The sequence below is a fragment of the Marmota flaviventris genome, chromosome 10 (genome assembly GCF_047511675.1).
Source record: "Marmota flaviventris isolate mMarFla1 chromosome 10, mMarFla1.hap1, whole genome shotgun sequence".
Classification (NCBI taxonomy): domain Eukaryota; kingdom Metazoa; phylum Chordata; class Mammalia; order Rodentia; family Sciuridae; genus Marmota; species Marmota flaviventris.
This window is the reverse complement of record NC_092507.1, coordinates 78,495,217-78,519,138: the sequence shown is the minus strand read 5'-3', so window position 1 is coordinate 78,519,138 and position 23,922 is coordinate 78,495,217. Positions and strand designations below refer to the sequence as shown.

At 37.2% G+C, this 23,922-nt stretch overlaps 1 protein-coding gene across 2 annotated transcripts in view; it reads right to left on the bottom strand.

Annotated features, from left to right (window-relative positions):
* The window catches only part of Rpap2 (RNA polymerase II associated protein 2), a 103,705-nt gene that overhangs the window by 9,170 nt on the left and 70,613 nt on the right, over positions 1 to 23,922 (bottom strand). The gene's annotated exons all lie outside the window — the stretch shown is intronic.

The window sequence follows — 23,922 nt, the reverse complement described above, 5'->3', positions numbered from 1 at the left end:
ATAACGAGGTTACTCTGATTTAATAACATTCACACAGAGAGAAAAGATCAAACATTATTAAGTACAGAAAGAAGTCTAAAAGTTTGAATCTACTAATGTCCTCCTGCTCTTCATAATTTAGCAAAAAATGTTAAAATTCTGTTTAGGAAAGAAAATGGATTCCATCCATTTGGGGAAGGCAGGTTGTGGAGAAGAGTTTAGAGTTGAGTAGGATTTTAAAAACAGTTTATACTGGATTATACCACCTGGAAAAAGGACAATAAATAATGAACAAGATTACCTTTTGGATGAAACCTGAATATTTTAACTTTTTTTAAAAAAATATTCTTTTAGATGTAGATGGACACAATACTTTTATTTATTTATTTTCATGTGGTTTTGAGGATCAAACCCAGTGCCTCATACTTGTGAGGCAAGCGCTCTGCCACCAAGCCACAATCCCAGCCCATATTTTAACTTTTAAACATAAAATGGATTAGGTCCCACAAGGTATTTAATATCAACTTCATATGGAACAATATACTTTTTTATCTAACCATTTCTGATAAATACCCCTAAAGATTGACTGTATGTAATAGAATCTTTGAATTAATTTTCATTGCTATATGATCAATAATCAAGATTTTTTTTTAAAAAAGCAAGCAATACATGAGATTCAAAATTGTTTGATATACCAGTTCTCATCCCTTCCTCCACAAAGAACCAAAGTAACAGGTGCATAGCTGCATTATGAGGTGAGTGACCATGGCAGAACACTAGAAATTGGCAAGAGACTGGAAGATTGAGAGATCTGAGAAAACCACAGACTAAGAGAAATGAAATACCCTGGTATCTTCACAGCTGGGAGAGGGGGAGTCTCTTTTGCAGGGATAAGAGTATACAAGGAACTTCCAGCAGACTGTTTCATTGTGGATGCTGGCAATCTTATGTACTGGAAAGTTTACAATCATCATAGGTTGGCAGCCCACTTAGATAAATAACCTGAAATCTGCCTAGTAGCCTTGCTTCGGAAAAGGATCTCACCTCATTTCCCAGTGATGTCACAGAATGCTGTAGGCAGGAGCCATATTGATTAAGTGAACTATGTCTTGAGTCTGAACTGCTGTAGGGGTTAGAAACCTCTGTACATTACCATCCTTGGTGCACTGTTTGGGGCTGAGGGAGAAGGCAGTACTGCCTTGTGAATCCAGTGTGCCTTAACAGAGTGACTGGGACCTAAGTCTGCTGGATGCTCTGTACTATAAATAGAGGATGGATGTTGTAATGCAGACAATGCAGGGTGCCACTTTTGAGAAGCAGATCAAGGTACTTGCCCTCTGAGACTAAGGGTGGAGTTAGCTGCATGTGGAGTTGGTGTCTACTTTGTTCCTGCTGCTGCTCCCTACTGTATAACACTTAGATGCCTGTTACTGACAGGATGGGAAGGGAATCTTATGATTTCCACTTCTACCCTGCCCACAGGGGCATGCTGTTGCCCTACTGCCAAGGCACACATGGCGAAAAGGGCGCCTGAGAGGAATTTTGCCCAGCTCCATCCACGGTTCTGCTCCCTGGTAGGTGCTGTCACCAGAGTGGCAGAGTAGAACACCATACTACTGCCACCACCCCTCCTATGTAATTCTTGCCACTGCCCTGTCACCACACCTTATCTATCCATGCACTGTTGTAAGGTCTGGGTCTAAGTGCCACAGAGGGGGCACTGTAGTTCCCACCACTGAGAGGCAGCATCTGGACCTGTACCTATTTGTTGGAGGACAAGTGCTTTAGGCCCCTCACAACTGCTGGGGCCACCAGTGCCAGAGGCCCTTGCTAGCAGCAAACCCAGTATCAGTAGTGCCTGAAGAAACCTCCATCGTCTGATAGAAGCCATTCCCACTGTAGGAATAGACACACAGCACCCCACATCCACCTCTGTCTGCATACCTGCCTGAACTGCCAGAGTATCCCCACTTGCATGGCCAAAGAGACAATGGGTCTCTCTGACTCTGCTGCAGTACATGTTGTGCCCAATGTCATTAATCACAGTTGAGTAAGTTATAGGGACACTATGCTATGGTGCCCAGACAAAATCAAAGATGACACTGTGTGACAGATAAACCAATACATATGTTCCAAAGAAAGCCCTTAACTAAGAAGGCTACCCCACAAAATGCTTTGAGATGTCTAATCTACTGTACACACAAATATCAACATAGGAGCATAAGTAATAGGAAAAAAACAGAGTAATGTGACATATTTCAAAGAACCTAACTCTCTAGAAATAGAGCTCAAGAAATTAAAATGGATAAAATGCCTGGTAAAGAATTTAAAAGAGACTGATAGAAGTTGGTGGAATAGTGAAGGTTACTTTCCTGGCTGTTCCATGGCATGAAAACAAGAAAGCAGATAGGCAGCTTCTCAGTAAGATGGGTAGGGGAAAATGATGAATCAGCAGAAAGAGAAATTAGGAAAACTATCCCATTCACCACAGCCTCACAAAAAGAAAAAATACTTGGGAATCAATCTAATAAAAGAAGTGAAAGACTTTACAATGAAAACTACAGAACACTAAAGAAAGAAATTGAAGAAGACCTAAGAAGATGCAAAGATCTCCCATGTTCTTGGATAGACAGAATTAATACTGTTAAAATGGTCATACTACCAAAAGCATTATACAGATTTAATGCAATCAATTCCCTAATTTGGGGGAAGATACTGACGTTTATATACAGGAAGTTTATAGGACATGAACAAAAAAGATCTTCACCATATTATAATCAAACTGAAAAAAGTGTAAAACAAATAATTTTAAAATCGGAAAGAGAAAAGTACCAAGTCATATCTAAGGATATCCCCCTTGTGCTAGTCAGCTTTCTTTTACTGTGACAAAATATCTGAGATAATCAATAATGGAAAAGATTTATTTTGACTCATAATTTCTCTTGCTTTGGGATTGTGTAGGTATAGTACCTCATGATGGGAGTGCATGGCAGCAGAGGCCATCGTTGGTTGGGAAGCAAACATATGAAGGGCTAGGGTCTTAATACCCCTTTGGTAATAAATCATTCTATAAAAAATTTAAAGTTAGGGTAATGATGTTGATCTCATTCCACTGTCATTATCCTAAGTACATGTATGAAGACATGGATGGTGTGAATATACTTTGTATACAGCAGGGATATGAAAAATTGTGCTCTACATGTGTAATATGAACTGTAATGCATTCTGCTGTCATATATAACAAATTAGATTAAAAAAATTCAAAGTTAAACTATACTATATGGAGAAATATTGGAATTAAATTATACTGTAAAGAAATGGACTTAATAGAACATTTCAGTCCATCTAAAAGCTACGGAATACATATTCTTTTCATCAGCACCTGGAACTTTTTCTAGACCATTTTGTTAGGCTGCAAAATAAGTCTTAACAAATAATAAAAAAAAAAATAACATCCTCTATCACAATGAAATAAAAAAGTTTAACAAAAGAAATTTCAGAAAGTATACACATGCATGGAGAATGAACAATACAATTTTGAATGAACAGTGAGTAACTAAGGAAATCAAAGGGAAATTAAAAATATATATTAAAAAAAAGGAAATGGAAAATGGAAACAACATACCAAAACTTATGAGATGCAGCAAAAGCAGTACTAACAGGGAAAAGCTTATAGCAATAAGTGCTTACATCAATAAAACAAAAACAACAAAAGATTTCAAATAAACAACCTAATGATACATCTCAAGGATTTAGAAAAGCAAAACAAACCAAACTAAAAATTGGTAGGAAGAATAAAATAATAAAGATCAGAGCAGAAATGAGACTGAAAAACAATAAAACAGATCAATGGACACAAACAGTTGATTCTCTGCAAAGATAAACAGAATTGACAAAACACAACTGACAAACCTTTAAGTAGACTAGCCAAGGGGAAAAAAAAATCTCAAATAAAATTAGTGATGAAAAAGGAGAAATTATAAGACATGCCACAGAAATAAGAATTATTATGAAAAATGATATGCTAGTAATCTGAAAAACCTAGAAGAAATGGACAAATTTCTGGACACATATGACTTATCAAAATTGAACCATAGGGCTGAGGTTGTGGCTCAGTGATAGAGCACTTGTCTCACACGTGTGGGGTACTGGGTCTGATCCTTAGCACCACATAAAAATAAATAAATAAAGATACTGTGTCCATCTACAACTAAAAACATATTAAAAAAAAAAAAACTGAACCATTGGCTGGGTTGTGGCTCAGCAATAGAGCGCTTGCCTAGCACATGCAAGTCCCTGGGTTCGATCCTCAGCCCACATATAAATAAAATAAAATAAAGGTATTGTATCCAACCACAATTAAAAAATAAATATTAAAAAAAAACTGAACCATAAGCACATATAGAACCTGAATAGATCAATAACACATAATAAGATTAAATCAGTAACAAAAAGTCTCTCAACAAAGAAAAGCCCAGGATCAGACTGCTTCACTGCTGAATTTTGCCATAGTTCTTTTCAAACTATTCCATAGAATTGAAAGAGAGGAAACTCATTTTATGAGGTCAGCTTTAGGGTAGGGGTCGGGGATGAAGGGGAAAGAAAGAGAATACTATAGACCAGTATCTGTGATGAACACAGATGCAAAAATTCTCAATGAAGTACTATCAATTAGAATTCAATAGCACATCAAAAAGATTGTTGTCCATGATCAAGTTGATTTCATCTTAGGGTTGCAAGCATGGTTCAACATGTAAATCTATAAATATTAATATATAGTCTTGCCAGAAAGAAAGATAAAAATCATGTGATCATCTCTCAATAGATGCAAAAAATAAGTTAAAAAAATAAAAGCACTTGATAAAATGCAGCATCCTTTCATGACAAAAGTCCTAAATAAATTAGGTACAGAAAGATCACACCTCAACATAAAAAAGGCTGTATATGATAAACTCATAGCCAACATTCATAACGAATGGGGGAAAACTGAAAGGATTTACTCTAAGATCAGGAACAAGATAAGGGTATTCATTCTCCCTGGTTCTTACATTCTATGTAGTACTAGAAGTTTTAGCCAGAGCAATTAGGCAAGAAAAAAAAAAATAAAAGGCTTACAAATAGGAGGGAAGAAGTCAAATTATCTCTGTTTGGAGATGATATTATTCTATATATGGAAAAACCTAAAGACTCCACCAAAAGATTATTAGAACTGATTAATTAATTCATTAAAGTAATAGGGTACAAAATCAATATACAAAAACTAATAGCTTTTCTATACACCAATAACAATTTTGTTAAGAAACATAAAGGTAATCCCATTTACAATAGCTACAAAAAATCCCAAGCCAAACCAAATCAAACCTAAAACCTAGGAATAAATTTAACTAAGGACGAGAAAGACCTATAAAATGAAAACTCCAAAACACTGAAAAAAGAAATCAAAAACTAGAATGGCCTATGTTCATGGATTGGAGAATTAATATTGTTAAAAATGTCCATACTACTAAAGCAATTCAATGCAATCCCTGTCAAATACACCGACATTATTTACAGAACTATTAAAAAAACAAAACAGCCATAAAGTTCATACAGTGGCACAACAGACCCCGAATAGCCAAATCAGTCTTCAACAAAAACCAAACTTTGCAAAGCTGGAGGCATCATAATACCTGATTTCAAGACATATTACAGAGCCATAGTAATAACAGCTTGGCATTAGCATAAATAGAAACACATAGACCAATGGAACAGAATGAAGATCCCAGAAATATACCCACACATCTATAGCCAACTGATTTTTTGACAAAAGCATCAAAACCCAACATTGGAGAAAAGATAGCTTCTTCAAATGGTCCTTGGAAAAACTGGATATCCACATGCAGAAGATTGAAAGTTGCCCTTAATTCTCATTCTGTACAAAAATCAACTCAAAATGGATCAAAGATTTTGAAACTCTAAACTACTAGAAGAAAAACAGGAGAAACATTTTAGTACTTTAGTATAGGCAAATATTTCTGGAAAGCTTTTGGGGAACAAATTCTTTTTTCAGAAAGTGATTTAATATTTCAGATGCTTATTTAGCCTTGTTCACTGCCACTGGGCACATCAAATGTAAATAAAACTCAGATTTAAATCAATAAAGATCAAGAAATCAGAGTAGATCAGTTCTGCACTATTAAGTATAGAATGGGAAATGTTTCTAAGAAATAAAATTTCTTCTTTGTTTGGCAATTTTATATAGAAAGCAGAAGTAAAAGGAAAAAATTATTAGTATTATCCAAAAATGGCCAGACTTCCAGGGGAGGAGGTAAGATCTCCACATCTCTAAAAGTATCTTAGTAAGAAGAGGACAGTAAAGTAACTGATTCTTAATAGTCCAGTGAAACAGACTATTCTATTTGGGAAAATCCAGGTAGTGCCTGCCTTCTCTATTTCTCCTGTTTTTCTTTATGGCTAGGGGATGGAGTACCAAGTTCTCACACTTCATGAGCTTTGTATCCCCCACAGGTAGTTCATAATGGGAAATAGGACTCCCCTTTTTCTAATGCCCAGATTAAGACGGGTACTTAGGTGAACCTAGTAAACTGGCCAGCTTTTTCTGAGGCAAAAAGAAGCCAACTCTGGCTACCCACACTTAGATTATATAAACAATTTAAAATGTAAATTGTAGCTTACCTACAATAAGACCAAAAATATTGGGGATAGGATAACATTGGCTGAAATAAAAACAAGAAGTCCAGAGCAGGCAGATCAAATGTGCCAGCTCTACAGAAAGTGAGCTTTTGTGTGTATTTAAAATGGTTTTTATTCATGGGCTGGAGTTATGGCTCAGTGGCAGAGTACTTGCCTAGCATATGTGAAGCACTGGGTTCGATCCTTAGCACCACATAAAAATAAATAAATGTATTGTATATATCTACAGCTAAAAAACTTAAAAAAAAATTATAGAGTTCCACAGCCTACAAAGAATGAAAGCTAGCATATTGGATAATAGCTTGGACATTTTGAGATACATTACTTAGGTTGAAAGTTCTGAACTGCTTCTGTCTTTGTGATCTTGGGGAAGTATAATTTTTTATACCTTTATTTCCTTGACAGGCATGTATTTACATGATACATCCAAAATAATTTCTTTCAAGTAGACTAGATTTAGCTCACATAAAAATTTCCCAATTACCTCTCAAAATGCCATTAGTACTTACCCCAATTTCCAAAATTAACCCTCAAACTAAAAATAAGAGATGATCACCTGACTTCTCAACCTGCATATCCGTTTTAAGAGCAAAAGAGAAGAGTTATAGAGAAAGCTTATAAGAGAACCCTCTGCCAAATTAGTAAACATTTTAGGTATAGTAACACTTCTTGGCAAACTTACAAGGCTGAAATGATTTTATAAATTAGTAAATTCATCATGAGATATATTCAAATTAACCTAAAAGTTTTGTTTATTAAGAAAAACTAGGGCTGGGCACTGTGGTATAGCCTATAATCCCAATGGCTTGGGAGGCGGACGAAGGAAGATTGCAAGTTCAAAGCCGGCCTCAGCAACTTTGCGATTCCTGTCTTAAAACAAAAGGGCTGGGGATGTGGCTCACTGGTAAAGCACCCCTGGGTTCAATCCCTGGTACAAAAAAAAAAAAAAAAAGTTAATAAGAATCTTTACCTGATTTGGGGGTGGGGGCGCGGGAAGGAAAGCAACTATGTAATCCCACTCCAAACTCCTGAGCAATTGGCTAACCCTGCTCATAAATCAAATACTCTTTTCTTAATGAACTTGGATCTGCATTGAGAATTCTGAAAACAGGATTCTCAGCAACCATTTCAATTCTTTAGACCTGGCTCCTGACATGAAACCCCAGTCTAATGGCAGGCGCTAGGGAACTCTGAACACAAAGGTTTTTTTTTGTTGTTGTTGTTATTGTTTGTTTTTTATACTAGGGACTGAACTTAAGGGCAATTGACCACTGAGCTACATCCCCAGCCCTTTCTATTTTTTCAGACAGGGTCTCGTTAGGTTGCTTGCAGCTTTGCTAAGTTGGTGAGGCTGGCTTCAAACCCGTGATCCTCCTGCCTCTGGGCTTACAGGCATGTGTCAATATGCCTGGCATGTGCCATCATGCCCAGCAAACACAATTAGTTCTAATCCTTGCTCTGCCAGGGATGCTTGTATGATTTTGGGAAAGTTGAATCTCAAAATCTTAGGGTCTGTCTATAAAATGGGTTAATAATACTTAAGTACCTTAAAATTATTATAAAATTCATATAGGTTACAGTAGATGATAACTTTCATTATGACAATGATTATAACACCAATGAACATTTGCCACACACTTATTAGTACTTACCATGTATTATGTACTTGTTCTAAGCATCTTTAACTAGAGTGATGTGGAAGGATTTAGTTATGATATCCATTTTATGTTAAGGAAATAAAGGTACAAAAAATTAAAGTAACTTCCTCAAGATCACAAAGACAGTAGCAGTTCAGAACTTTCAGCCTAAGTGATGTATCTCAAAATGTCCAAGCTATTATCCAATATGCTAGCTTTTATTCTTTGTAGGCTATGGAACTCTATAATTTGATCTTCCAAGTCCTCAATGAACAAGTAGAAGGAACAAAATGATTTAAATTTTCTTTAGAGAACTACAAATAAAAAACAATTGCAACTGGCTGGCAGGCAGAAGGAAGTGTTGTTAGATTAATTACACAGGTTTGATGTCTGTTGCAGACAGAAATATCAACTTGAGCCTGGAGATTTCTGCAGCAAGTCATCAAGCAGACAGATAGCAATCCTCAGGCATCTGGAACTAGGATTTCCTGAGTTCTAACATTTGAGCTCTATGATTTGGATGTGAGGTATCCCCCCAAAAGCTCATGTGTAAGACAATACAAGAAGGTTTAGAGGATAAATGATTGGGTTATGAGAATCTTAACCCAATCAGTGAATTAATCCCCTAATAGGGATTAACTGAGTGGTAACTGGAGGTGGGTAGGGGTATTGCTGGAGCTGGTGGGTCCCTGAAAGCATGCCTTTGGGATATATTTTATCTGGCAAGTGGAGTCTCTCTCTGCTTCCTGATCATCATGTGAACAGTTTCCCTCTGCTACACTCTTCTACCATGATGTACTATCTCACCTCAAGCCCCGAGGAATGGAGCCATCTATGAACTGAGACTTCTGAAACCATGAACCCCCAAATACACTTCTTCCCTTAAAAGTGTTCTTTTTGTTCTTTTTTCACAGCAGTGAAAAAACTGACTAAAACACCTGGAAAGATAGGCAACGATATTTCCTTTCACTGTATTTATTCCCTTTATTTCCCTTTTACTGATAAGAATTCTTCCACACCCCTAGTCCTTAATATAGAATGTAAATGATTACAGAACTATATAACAACTTGCTGAGAGTTATAAGCTAAGATTAGGTATAAGTGAATATATATATCCTCTATTAGTTCCTGTGTACTTCTTAAATGTTAATAATTCAGTAGGTTATTTTTGAAGTTACATAAAATTACACTTTGTTTAAAAAATTAGAAGCCAGGCTCATGAATATTAAAAATGGAGAATGTTTTGACAAGTTATAATCAAAAAAGATGCTGAGCCCTGAAAAATATATATATATATATATATATATATATATATATATATATATATATATATATATATATATTTAGTTTTAGGTTGACACAATATCTTTATTTTATATTTATGTAGTGCTGAGGATCGAACCCAGTGCCTCATATATACTAGGCAAGCACTCTATCACTGAGCCACAACCCCAGCCCCCCTTGAAAATTTTGATTTCTGAATTTTAAGGAGAATTTAAGAAAATTATGATTTACAAAAGCACACCTTTTAAAAAAATTGGTGTATTATAATTATACATAAGTGGGATTTATTATGTCATATTTGTACATAACATAGTTTGATCAATTTCATTCCCTAATACCTACCCTTTGCTCCTCTCCATGGATTTGCTTCTTTCCAAAGTAATTTACATTAATTTTTTTTGTAATTGCAAATGGACAAAATGCCTTCATTTATTTTTATGTAATGCTAAGGATCAAACCCAGTGCCTCATGCATGTTAGGCAAGCGCTCTGCCACTGAGCTACAGCCCCAGAACCCAAAGTAATTTATATTTGAAGTTAAATATGGATGATATATAATCTTTATGTTTTCCAAATTCCTTGTCTCATCTACTTTAACATGTTTGTTTTATTAGTTAATAGCAACTATATACCTATGCCTCCAGCCTGGCTCCTTACTAGGCATCTGCTGGGAGCCATTAGCCAAGTAGGTATGATAATTTCCTTGCCAGCGTACCCCATGTTGTAAGTGACATTGAATGTAGGTGACCTTGCTCAAGGACCAGGGCGGATTAGGGTGTTCCCGGTTTAGGATAATCGGGTTTAGGGCGTTCCAAGTTTAAGATTATTCCTGCTGGGAATAGGGCGTATCCTGCTGCCTGAGTTCCCCTTGAGTTCTCACGGGATTCAGACAGTATTTTTTTGGGAGACAGAAGCCCAGTGGAGGTGGATTTGGGCAGAGAACGTGGATTTCCCCAGAACGTGTTTGTAGACGGCTGGTGTGAGTTCGGGAATAAAGAGTTGCTGTTTGAATCTACAAGCTGTGTGGTGGCTCGTGATTGTGTGCCCAGCCAGACTGCGGCATTTGGCGGCCCGTGCGGGGAACTTCTGAAGCTTGGAGGTAAGTGAAATTGCTCGTCCCTAAGGAAGAGCAAAAGAATGGGTGACCATTTCAAAGAAAAACAGTGCGTTCTTGTTTTGATTTATCTTGTTTTTGTTTCAAGCTGCCTATCCCTAGAAATTTCTCAGGCAAACTGGAAAAAATGGTTGACTAAAGGTTTGAAGTTTGTCGGCCCTGAGGAAGAGAAAATTGATACAATGATTTTTTATTCCGTTTTTGTTTCATTCAGTTTCGGTTTTGTTTTGTGTTATCTTATTGGGTTGCGTTATCTTTATAGTAGATTAGAAATTAGTAAAAAACAAACCGAAAAGATGTTAAGTAAATTGTTAGAGGTTCAGACCATGGAGAAAGACATTTTAGATCAAGCAAAAGAGAAGGTCTCTTGAGCTAGTCAGACAGAGGAAGAAAATTTAAAGGAAAAGGGGTTGTTAGGAAAAAGGCCACAACAGGAGGCTGTTACTAACTCCGTTTTATCACAAGAGGGCATAATTCAACCAACAGCCCCACCGATGGAGACAGCTGAGTGGCCCTCAAACCCCGTAGTTGATAAATGGGATCCTGAGACAGGACCTCAAAGATTAGCATGCCCTGTACTTGAACAGGCAGGAGGGCAGCGAATTCACCGTGCTTTAGATTTTAAAACAGTGAAGCAGTTAAAGGAGGCTGTAACAACCTATGGTCCCCAAGCTCCCTTCACGGTAAGCATGGTCGAGTCCATTACTAACTTGGACATGACGCCAGCAGATTGGGCTAGCATTTGTAAATCTGTACTAAATGGAGGACAATATTTGTTATGGAAGGTTGCCAATGAGGAATTTTGTGCGGAGACAGCTAGGCGAAATGCAGCAGCCGGTTACCCTCAAAGAAATCTAGATATGTTGTTAGGAAAAGGACCTTATGAGGGTCAACGACAACAAATTGAATATGATCCTGCTATATATGCACAAATTGCTGCAGACGCAGTTAGGGCATGGAAGACTTTACAAGGACATGGAGATTTACAAGGTCAGCTATCTAAGGTAATACAGAGAGCTAATGAACCTTACGCTGACTTTGTAGATAGGCTAATTCAAACGGCTGCCAAAATTTTTGGGGATACAGAACAAGCAATGCCATTAATAAAACAACTGGCTTATGACCAAGCAAATTGTTGCTGCAGAGAGGTTATTAGACCATGGAGACATGAAGATTTAAACACATATATTAAATTATGTAGAGATATTAATGAACAAGGGCAAGTCTTGGCAGCTGCAGTACAACAGGCTTTAGATGCCAGGCCAAAAACATGCTATGATTGTGAACAAACAGGACATTTTAAAAGGAATTGCCCCATAGGAGGAGGGTTTAACAAAAGTAGGTATCAAAGGAATAGAATACCGGGTATTTGCCCACGATGCCGTAGAGGGAGACATTGGGCTAATGAATGTCGTTCTCAAACCACCATAGAGGGTACTCCCTTATCAAAAAACGGACAAAGACCAGGTATTTATCCACGATATCGTGGAGAAAGGCATCAGGCTCCATTGCCAAAAAACGGACAGGGGGGCCCAATGCCCCAGGGCCCACAACCACAAATCTACGGGGCAGTGGAGGAACCCAGCAACACCATCAGGGTAGTACCCAGGACACATTGTCCATTAAATCCCTCATCAGACAAACCCGAGGGAGTGCAGGGTTGGACATCTGCGCCTCTGCCAGAGCAGTATTAACTCCAGAGATGGGAGTTCAAATCATTCCCACAGGAGTAAAAGGACCTCTTTCCCAAGGAACAGTAGGCTTATTATTGGGACGTAGTTCATCTACATTAAAAGGACTTATGATAAGTCCTGGGGTAATTGATCCCGATTATGTAGGTGAAATAAAAATTATAGCTAGTTCTCCAAGAGGTATATCAGTAATTTCACCTGGAGATAGAAGAGCACAGTTGTTAATAATACCCAGCCTACATAATAAATTTCCTAGTCATAGTGTAGAAAGAGGTTCCAGGGGATTAGGCTCCACAGGTGTAGATTGGGCTATGTTGTCTTTAAATTTAGATTCTCACCCAATGCTAAAACTAAATATTCAAGGTCATGAGTTTAATGGACTACTGGACACAGGAGCTGACCTTAGCATCATATCTCGTCAAGAATGGCCAAAACATTGGCCATTACAACAAGCCACTCAAACGCTTCGTGGCCTAGGAGTGGCGACTAATCCCCATAGAAGTTCTATGATATTAGATTGGAAGGATCCTGAAGGATGTGAAGGAACTATACAGCCATATGTATTGGATCATCTTCCTATAAATTTATGGGGACGAGATGTCCTAGATCAATTAGGTTTGACGTTAACAAATAACATCAATCCTAATGCGCCCACTACTAGGGCTAGACAAGTCTTTAGGAAAGAAAAAAGATTAGGAAAACAAGGGCAAGGTATAGCAGCACCAATACAAATAGATCAAGGAACAGACAGACATGGGTTGGATTTTCAGAAAGGGCCACTGAGACAATCAAAATTACTTGGAAATCAGAAAGACCAGTGTGGGTTCCTCAGTGGCCCCTGACTAAAGAAAAGATACAAGTAGCCCATGATCTGGTCAAACAACAATTAGCGGAAGGACATATACAACCTTCCATATCTCCCCATAATACTCCCATTTTTGTCATCAAAAAGAAATCTGGTAAATGGAGATTATTGCAAGATTTAAGAGCCATTAATAATGAGATGGTTATTATGGGACCTGCTCAATCAGGGATTCCTCAATTGTCTGCTTTGCCAAAAACCTGGCATGTTTTAGCTATAGATATTAAAGATTGTTTTTTTTCAATTCCAATTCATCCCGAGGATATTCCACGTTTTGCATTTACTATCCCTGCATTAAATCATGAAGGTCCTGATCAGAGATATGAATGGAAAGTACTCCCTCAAGGGATGGCTAACACTCCAACTATGTGTCAAATATATGTTAACAAAGCAATCCAGCCACTTAGAAATCAAAATCCTGAACTACAAATATTTCACTATATGGATGATGTATTATTGGCACATAAAGATAAAAACATATTGCTGGAATGTTATGTCACACTTACAAACTTATTAAAAAATTATAATCTAGAGATAGCAATAGATAAAGTACAATTAAATTTTCCAATTAATTATTTAGGAGTTCTATTATCCTCAACCATGGTCCGTCCACCAAAAATTCAAATACGAGTAGATCAACTCAAATCACTTAACGACTTTCAAAAGTTATTGGGAGACATAAATTGGATAAGGCCTTATCTAGGTATACCAACAGGAGAGTTGGGACCTTTATTTGATATTCTAAAAGGTCCATCAGATCCAAATTCACACCGCATGTTAACTCCTAAAGCAAGAAAGGCATTAAAAATTATTGAAACATATATGGAAAATATGCATTTGGATAGAATTGATATAAGTTTGCCTTTATTATTTATTGTACTACCAACAAAAAATATTCCTACAGGAGTATTTTGGCAAGAAGGTCCATTATTGTGGATACATTTATCTTATTCTCCTAACACTATTCTTACTAGGTATCCTGAGGCTGTAGGACAATTAATACTCAAAGGAATAAAAGCAGCGAAGGGAGTGTTTGGAATTTCTCCCAATAAAATTATTACTCCATATACTATGGATCAAATTGATGAGTTAGCTAATGAGTTAAATACTTGGGCAATAATCATGTGTAAATCTAATGTTTCATTTGATAATCATTTACCATCTAATCCTTTGTTGTCTTTTTGGTCTAAGCATCCTGTAGTTTTTCCTAAAATGACAAGAAAAACACCTATCATGAATGCTCCAAATATATTCACTGATGGGTTTAATAATGGTACAGCAGCAGTAGTTACCCCAGATCGAACTTTTACATTTTTAGTACCCAAACAATCAGCTCAAAAGGTAGAGCTTAATGCAGTTTTACAAGCTTTTTTGATGTTTAAAGATTCTGTATTTAATTTATTTTCTGATAGTCAGTATGTAGCTAATGCTATAGTATCTCTTGAAGATGCTGGTAGGATTTCCCCTTCTTCTACTGTTTTCTCTTTGTTTTCCACTATACAAAGTCTAATCTGGGACAGAAAAGATCCATTCTTTATAGGGCATATTAGGGCACATACAGGATTGCCTGGAGCCCTTAGTTTAGGCAATGATTTAGCAGATAAAACTACACATGACATACATATTTTCTCTACATTTGAAGAAGCTACAAATTTTCATAAAAGGTTTCATGTTAATGCTAATACTTTACAAAAGCGTTTTAAAATAACTAAGGAAAAAGCCAGACATATAATAAAACAATGTCAAAATTGTGTGACATTTTTACCACAAGTTAATCTTGGAGTCAATCCTAGAGGACTGATACCTAACCATATTTGGCAGATGGACGTCACACACTTGCCAGAATTTGGAAAATTAAAATATTTACATGTTACAGTCGATACTTCTTCCGGATTTTTGATGGGCTCCCTTCATGCCGGAGAAAAAACTAAAGATGTTATAGCTCATTGTTTACAAAATTTTGCCACTGTGGGCGTTCCTAAACAGTTAAAAACTGATAATGGTCCTGGCTATACCTCTACCTCTTTTAAACAATTTTGCTCATCATTTGGTATTACTCATATAACAGGAATCCCATACAATCCACAGGGACAAGGCATAGTTGAAAGAGCTCATCAAACTATTAAAACATACTTATTAAAGCAAAAAGAGGGAATTGGAAAGGGGTATATATCCCCCAAAGATAAACTTAAAATAACGCTTTTTACTCTAAACTTTTTAAATTTGGATTCATCAGGACTTAGTGCTGCGGAAAGGCATATGTATCCAAAAAATGTACATAAGCCTAAAGTACTTTGGAAAGATATTCTAACAGGACAATGGAAAGGTCCTGACCCAGTGATTGTCTGGAGTCGGGGGTCTGTTTGTGTTTTTCCACAGGGAGAACAGCAGCCGATTTGGATTCCAGAGAGATTAACTAAAACAATTTCTACAGATCGAAAAGAAGATGATTTGACTCAAATCCATAACAGCTGATATCCAGAACTCCAGCTTGGCCATTCTTACATCTGCGACAGTGATTAACCAGGGTGCTTTTTTCAATATCTATTTTATTATTTCATTTTTCCACATCATAAGGTTCTATTTTTATTTTTTGAGCTCATACAAACCTAGGTTAATGTTTTTCTGATCAGTTTTATTTTTTGACTGTGGAGTTTTTAAACATTGCAATGGAGATTTCACCCAGGTAAAGCTACAAGGCCTTTACTATTTTCTTATGTGTTGTACGTTTGTGTACACTCTTGTGTTTTGTGTTGTATGTCTGTATGTGCGTATGTCCATATTTCTTATATGAGGAGCGCTCATGAAAAAATGGATCCGAATTATTATTTCTTTTATTCACGTGATTTAAATTAAATTAGGTAAACAGCTGTTAAGGATTGTTTTTAAAGTAGGTTAACAGATCTGTTTGTTTACTTTCACCTTTCCTTTTCATTATATTCAATAATTCTTTTCAGGATAATGTCTTTTTAGCATCATTGCCAGAATTCCTATCTTCATCCCAGTGCCGGTGAAGACAAAGATAAAACCAAACTACAGCTTCTATGATAGCTATCACAGTAAACTGTATAAACTGATGCATCAATGAATATAACTCAACAAGTAATGCTCAATCAAGGAGTCAACTTACTTTGGGAGGAAACGGATTTTGGGAGGAAATGGACATATTGATAGATTCCTCCGCTTTGAACTGCTTGCAGAACTTGCCTGGACTATGTAACTATCGTTTGGTGCAGCAAATTGTGGTAATGCTGGCATATCTTTGCTGATGGTGTCACCAGTGATGCAATTTTTATTTCCTTGCCAGCGCACCCCATGTTAATTGTGGTAGTGCTGACATATCTTTGCTGATGGTGTCACCAGTGATGCAATTTTTCCCAAGGAGCCGTCAATTGGCTTGGTGTTGTGGCATTTCTGTACCCTCCTCCCTTCTGCTAGTGATGGTCTAAAATTTGGGGGCCAATGGCTGTATGCTGGACTGGTAGTCAGTGACGGGTATGATCCAATTGCAGTGGTATCAACCTAAGACAGGAGGCTGACGCCTAAAGGTCAGTTTTCCGATGACGGGTAAGAACCATATGTTGAATTGGACAACCTACCAGGCACAGTCCTTAAGCCACATTAACCTCACTCCCCCACTGGCACCAAGGCCAAATTTGGGGGCCAACAGAGGTGAGGCAAAGAACCTCCCCCCCCCCCCCCCACTGGTGCATAGACCTATCCACAAGTATGGCTGTATGCGGACCGGTAGTCAGTGACGGGTATGATTCAATTGCAGTGGTATCAACCTAAGACAGGAGGCTGACGCCTAAAGGTCAGTTTTCCGATGACGGGTAAGAACCATATGTTGAATTGGACAACCTACCAGGCACAGTCCTTAAGCCACATTGCTTGTTGTTTAATTAATCAGAAGTGGGGAGATGCTGGGAGCCATTAGCCAAGTAGGTATGACAATTTCCTTGCCAGCGTACCCCATGTTGCAAGTGACATTGAATGTAGGTGACCTTGCTCAAGGACCAGGGCGGATTAGGGTGTTCCTGGTTTAGGATAATCGGGTTTAGGGCGTTCCAGGTTTAAGATTATTCCTGCTGGGAATAGGGCGTATCCTGCTGCCTCAGTTCCCCTTGAGTTCTCACGGGATTCAGACAGTATTTTTTGGGGAGATAGAAGCCCAGTGGAGGTGGATTTGGGCAGAGAACGTGGATTTCCCCAGAACGTGTTTGTAGACGGCTGGTGTGAGTTCGGGAATAAAGAGTTGCTGTCTGAATCTACAAGCTGTGTGGTGGCTCGTGATTGTGTGCCCAGCCAGACTGCGGCATTTGTGCCCAGCCAGACTGCGGCAGGCATCTTCTGAATTTTCATGTCATTTTTGTAACAAAAGGCTGTCTGCTTGCATAGATAAATCAGAGGCAAGATCATAACATTTTAGCAGACCACTATGGTTTTGATTAATGATAAGGGTTAAATTGTAGTTATTTTCAAAGATGCTACTAATGAATTGATGGGATTCTTTTTTTAGGGCACCTGCGGTCCTAATGACAAGTGTTGTAGGATTGAATGGAGTTTGAGGATCTATCTAATGTGCAGGAATACTGCATTGAGCTTGGAAAATAGGGTTCTATCTAGAGTCTGCTTTTGTTAGCAGTAATCATGGAAGAGGGCTTTGTAAACCATAAAGAACTGAGGAACACAGTTTCTGTGTGTGCTTACCAGTCCCAATGACAAATGAACAAAGACTTATTACCAGAATTGTCAATAACAGTCTCCTAACTGCCACATCTAAAAGCCTTTTTTCCATTCTCTTCCCAATTTACTCTGTAGTATGTGATATCACTTCCTTTCTTCCTAGAATTCTCCTCTTTTGGCTTTTGTGACACTCAATTGTGACTTTCTTTCCACCTCTGATTCTTCATAATCTTTCCTGTTTGCTTTTCTAACTAGCTCATTAATGATAGGCCTTAATTTTCATATTGACTCTCTTCTTTTTGCACTGAATTCCTCCTCATGGCTTTGATTATCGATGATTCAAATCTCTAACTTCTGTTTTTTTCCTTCCCTTAGATGCCTAAAAGATACCTCAAATGCATTATGTTCAAACCTGAATTTCTGACTTCTTGTTTCCATCAAAGCATTCTGGTACTAGAAGTCTCAGTCATCTTTTTTTTTTTCCTTTTTCTTTTGGTTCTGGGGAGTGATCCCATGGCCTTGAACATGCTAACCTTAGTCATCTTTATCTCTTACCCTTTAATATTCTATGCTCAATCAGTCACCAAGTTTTGCTGATGGTCCTCTGAGGTGCTTCCTGATTCCATTTCATCCACTCCGTTCTCACTATCCTTGTCCTAATTCAGATGAATCATCTCTTGCTTGGACTCCTGCTACAGCCTCCCCAGTGGTCTCCCATTCCAGTATGTTCTTCACAGTTGCCATCACAGTCCTCTCTGATAGATGTGATCACATTACTCCCTTTTTAAAAAAGAGAAATCTTGTTTTCTTTGGGCCTTTTTTTAATTGTTTCAATCATATGAATACATTGTTTATAGCCATTTTTATACATTTATGGAATGTATTTTTAGTTGTATAAATTTTGTCTAACTCACTAGGCTGGGAGAAGACTCGAGATCATATTTTATTTATCCATATTTTTTTTTTCTGCACAGGCTTGTTTTCTTAATTGAATGAATGATTATAGAACTGCAATTGCTGCTTCCCCATATTAGCACTTTTTGTATTAGTCAGCTTTTTATCACTCTGACAAAATACCTGAGAAAAACATGATTAAGAGAGGAAAAATTTATTTTGGCTCACAGTTTCAGTCCAAGGATCAACCAGCATCTTTGCTTTGGGTCTGAGGTGAGGCATCATGGTATACAGAGTGTGGTAGAGAAAAGCTGCTAACCTCATGGCAGCTAGAAGCAGAGTAAGAGAGATGAAGGAACTGGGAACAATATATAGTCTCCAAGGGCATAGCCCCAAGGTCCAGTTCAATTATATCTGACCTCTTAAAGTTTCTACTATTCTTAAAAGTCCATTCAAATTATGAATACATCAATGGATTAAATCACTGATGAGGTTAGTGATTTAATACTTTGTAATTCAAATTTGTAATCCAATCATTTCTTAAAAGTCCTACCACTGTTGCTGTACTGGATAGAGATTAAGCCTTGAACACATGAGCCTTTCAAAGACATTCCAGATCCAAACTGTAACACTTCTCAATGTACAAGAACAAGTCAATGGACTAACTGGTCCATGATGGGCCAAATGCAGCTTGCTACTTATTTTTGTAAATGAAAGTTTTATTGGATTATAGCTATACCCATTTATTTACTTATCCTATGGCTGCTTTCATAGTACAACAGTAGAACTGAGTAGCTGTGAGGTGTAGAGTTAGCAAAGATAAAAATGTTTATGTTCTGTCCCTTTAAAAGTGTACCGACCCCTGAACTAGAAGATCAACTATGCACCAATTATAATTTAGAATGAATAACTCAGTTACTAATGATGTCTTATATACTATATAGCTCTGATAATGGCAATTATAACAGGAGATAAGAATTACAAATTTAACTATTTAGCTCTAAAATATTCAGGGTCTGACCTGGGAAAGAGCTTTTACAAACTGGATCACTAAAGAATGAAGAATGTTTAGACACCAAAAATATCTTATAAAATCTTCCACCTGGAGACAGTGCTTTCCCTTACTCACTTCACTTCAGCAATATTGACCAATCCTGTCTCAACTGCACTTAGGTTAAGTTTATAACTATTTCAGGAGTTTGCTTGGGGATATTCTTTCCCCAGATCTCTGCATGGTGGACTCCTTCAAGTGATTCATTTTTGTTTAAATGTCATTTCTCCCATTTGAAATCCAGCCTCACACTTCCTCTATCTCCTTATTTTATCTTCTCCATTGTCCTTACTAATTGTCTAATGATATTATTTGTTTATCTATCTCCCATCCAATTTATCTTGTTCAGTATATCCTTCATGCCTATCACATGCCAATGATCAATAATTACTTGTTGAATGAAAACCATCTTGAGAGGCCACTTACTTACTATGATTCTTGGAATGTTTTCTTCATAAAATTTTCCTTCTTTCATTTTTAGAGAAAACAATAGAAGGCATATTGTAACTCTTTCCTTGGTTGCACATAGCTGCATCTTCCTGCCAGAAATGTTTCAAAGCATCAACCAGTAAGGTGAGTGAGCTTAAATCTATAAGGCAGACCTAATACTACATTATGACTTTCTACTTATTCTGGTATTTTCCCTCTTCACATCCATTTGACTTGTGTCTTAGTACTTCCCAGACAACTCAGTGTTGTCTGGGAAGTACTAAGACTGCCAAAAATGAATAGTGCTAAGTGCCACGGCTTTGGTTGGTAGCTTATAATTCACTTCCAGTCCTGCAGATGAAAATGTGGAGCAAAGAATTGGAGCACGGCTTGATTGCTTGGATCAGAAGTACTTAGTAGGTGAAACATAAAAGAGGAGGAAATTATCATTCTAAATGATATGAGATGTACTTGGCCACAGTAGAAGAATTTTGGATATCTATAATCTAACTAATTCTCTTTTTTTTTTTTAAGACACGGGATTGAACCCAGGGGTGCTTAACTACTGAGCCACATCTCACCCCCACCTTTTTTTTTTTAAATTTTGAGACAGGGTCTTGATAAGTTGCTTAGGGCCTTGCTAAGTTGCTGATGTTGGCCTTGAATTTGTCATCCTTCTGCCTCAGCCTCTCAAGTTGCTGGGTATAGGTGTGTGCCACCACACCTTTTTTTTTTTTTGGGTGGTGGTGGGGATTAAACCCAGGGTCTTGTATATCCTAGACAAGTGCTATATCACCCAGTTACAGTCCTAATCTTTGTATCTTATAATTTTATAATATCTATGGTGTACAATATATTTTAAAGTATGTGTACCTTGTGGAATGGCTGTATCAAACTAACCAACATATGTATTACCTTGAGTACTTTTTTTGTGTCTCATAAGAACACTTAAAATATACTCTCAAGGGGCTGTGGCTGTGGCTCAGTGGTAGAGTACCTGCCTCACATGTGTGAGGCCCTGGGTTCGATCCTTAGCACCACATAAAAATAAATAAAATAAAATACTGTATCCAACTACAACTAAAAAATAAATATCTTAAAAAAAATCTACTCTCAAGATTTTTGAGAACACATTGTTATTTACTATAGTTATGTTGTACAATAGAACTCTTCTTTTTTTTTAATATTTATTTTTTTTTAGTTTTTGGCGGACACAACATCCTTGTTTGTATGTGGTGCTGAGGATCGAACCCAGGCTGCACACATGCCTGGTGAGCGCGCTACCGCTTGAGCCACATCCCCAGCCCAGAACTCTTATTTTCTTAACTGAAATTTTATATCCTTTGTCCAATATGTCCTGAATCCCCTTCTCTCCCTGACCCCGCATTCTTGGCAATCATCTCCATTCTACTCTCTGCTTCTATGAATCCAACATTTTTTTTAGATTCCACATATAAGTGAGATCATGCAATATTTATCTTTCATGGCTTTTTTTTTCACTTAACACAGTATCCCCCAGATTCATCTATACTGTCAAAAATGACAAGATTTTTTTCCATTTGTCTAAAGATATATCACATGTTCTTTCGATGGATACTTAGGTTGATTCCTAAGTATCTTAGCTATCTATTGTGAATAAACATTGCAATGAACATGTGAGTGCAGATGTGTCTTTGACATACCAATCTCATTTCCTGTGAATATAACCTCAGTAGCAGGACTGTTGGAGCATATGGTAACCGGAGCATATGGCAGATCTACTTTTAATTTTTTAAGGAAACTCCATACTACTTTTCATAATGGCTATACTAATTTCCATACCAACAAAAGTGTGTAAAAGTTCCTTTTTCTCCTTATTCTTGCCAGCACTTATTTTCTGTGGGTCTTTATTTCTGTGTAATTCTGACTTACCATTTTTTCATGGGGTATATTTTTTATTTATTTTAAGTGAATGATGAGAAGCAGAATGTAGTAGCAAAATGAGGACACATAATGAGTTTGGGATCCATACTCCCTTTCAGTCTACTTCTGTTGAGAATTAGCTATGTATGATTATGTCTGGATTATACACACCTCTAGTCCAGCTACTTGGGAGGCTGAGGTGGTAGGGTCACTGGTACCCAGGGGTGCAAGACCAGCCTGAGCAACACAGCAAGATCTCATTGCAAAATAAATAATTAAGAAAAGATTCAAATTCTGCCTTTTGTTTTTTGAAGACTGGACTCCTGCTGTGTTGCTCAGGCTTGCCCCAAACTCCTGGGATTCAGATGATCTTCCCACTTTAGCCTCCAGTAGCTGGACTACAGGTATGTGCAACCAGATTCAAGACCCCTCCACCCCTTTTTTTTTGTGATAACTCAGGGCCTCATGCATGCCAGGCAAGTGCTCTACCACTGAGCACTTTTTTAAAATTATTTTTTTGAGACAGGATCTAGGTAAGTTGCTCAGGATAAGTGACCTTCCTGCCTCAGCCTCCCAAGTAGCTGGGATTTCAGGTGTGTGCTATCACACCCAGCTAAGACTCTTTATCAAAGTAATGATTTGATCCCTTTTTACAAGACAGCTAATGAACTAGCTCTATGATCTCAAAGGATGGAGAGTTTACATTTCTATGTGAGCTTCTATAATGGTTAGCAAACCTTAAATTCTAGACACTATTTCTCACTTTATAAATCTCTCTCACAGAATTTTATTTTTTCCTTTGTGGAACTTTTAGGGGTTTTTGGTGGGCAAGCTTTTAAAGTTATTTCTTCATAGTTTAGAAAATGTTTCTCTTTAACTCCAAGTCCTTTTCATCTTTCCTCACAGATGCCATACAACCACTCCTTATTGCTATTGGTGTTCTTTCCTATACTCCCTTCAACCTTCTAGTTTCCCTAAAATGTAGTGCCTCAGAATATAAGTATTGTTCAAATCCATTACTTCAAAATATAAAAAGCACCTTTCACCTCACAAAAACGTATTATGAAATAAAATCTCCTAGTTACTTTTGGAGTATGATTGCAGGATCTTATCAAACACCTACACTTCTACCCTTTTTCGGTTAAAGGGACTCCTGAGACTCCTCTTTTTTCTTAATCCTTTATCTGTGTACTATTAATTATGATAAACTAATCATTTACCTGTTTAACCTTTTCATTAAAGAACAACCCCTGCCCTGTTATACAATAAAAGGGACTGAAACCTCTCTTTGAATCCTGAAACTTCTAATAGTGAATATCAAAGAACACTGTGGGCCCAGATAACTTTGCTTAATTAAAAAATAGTAATATACCAGAGTTGATATTTAATAATTTTTTTTAGAGAGATAGAATTTTTTAATATTTAATTTTTTTTAGTTTTCAGTGGATACAACATCTTTATTTTATTTTTATGTGGTTCTGAGGATCGAACCCAGCGCCCTGTGCATGCCAGGCAAGCATGCTACTGCTTGAGCCACATCCCCAGCCCCTTTAATACTGTGTTTTCTATAGGAAATACCTTTAAAATACTCAGCATAGAATGTGATTGGCAGTGGGTAAAAACAAAGTTTTTATACTTAAATTTCTTCCTTTTTTTTTAAAGTTGATGATAGATGTTTATTTCATTTATTTATATGCAGTG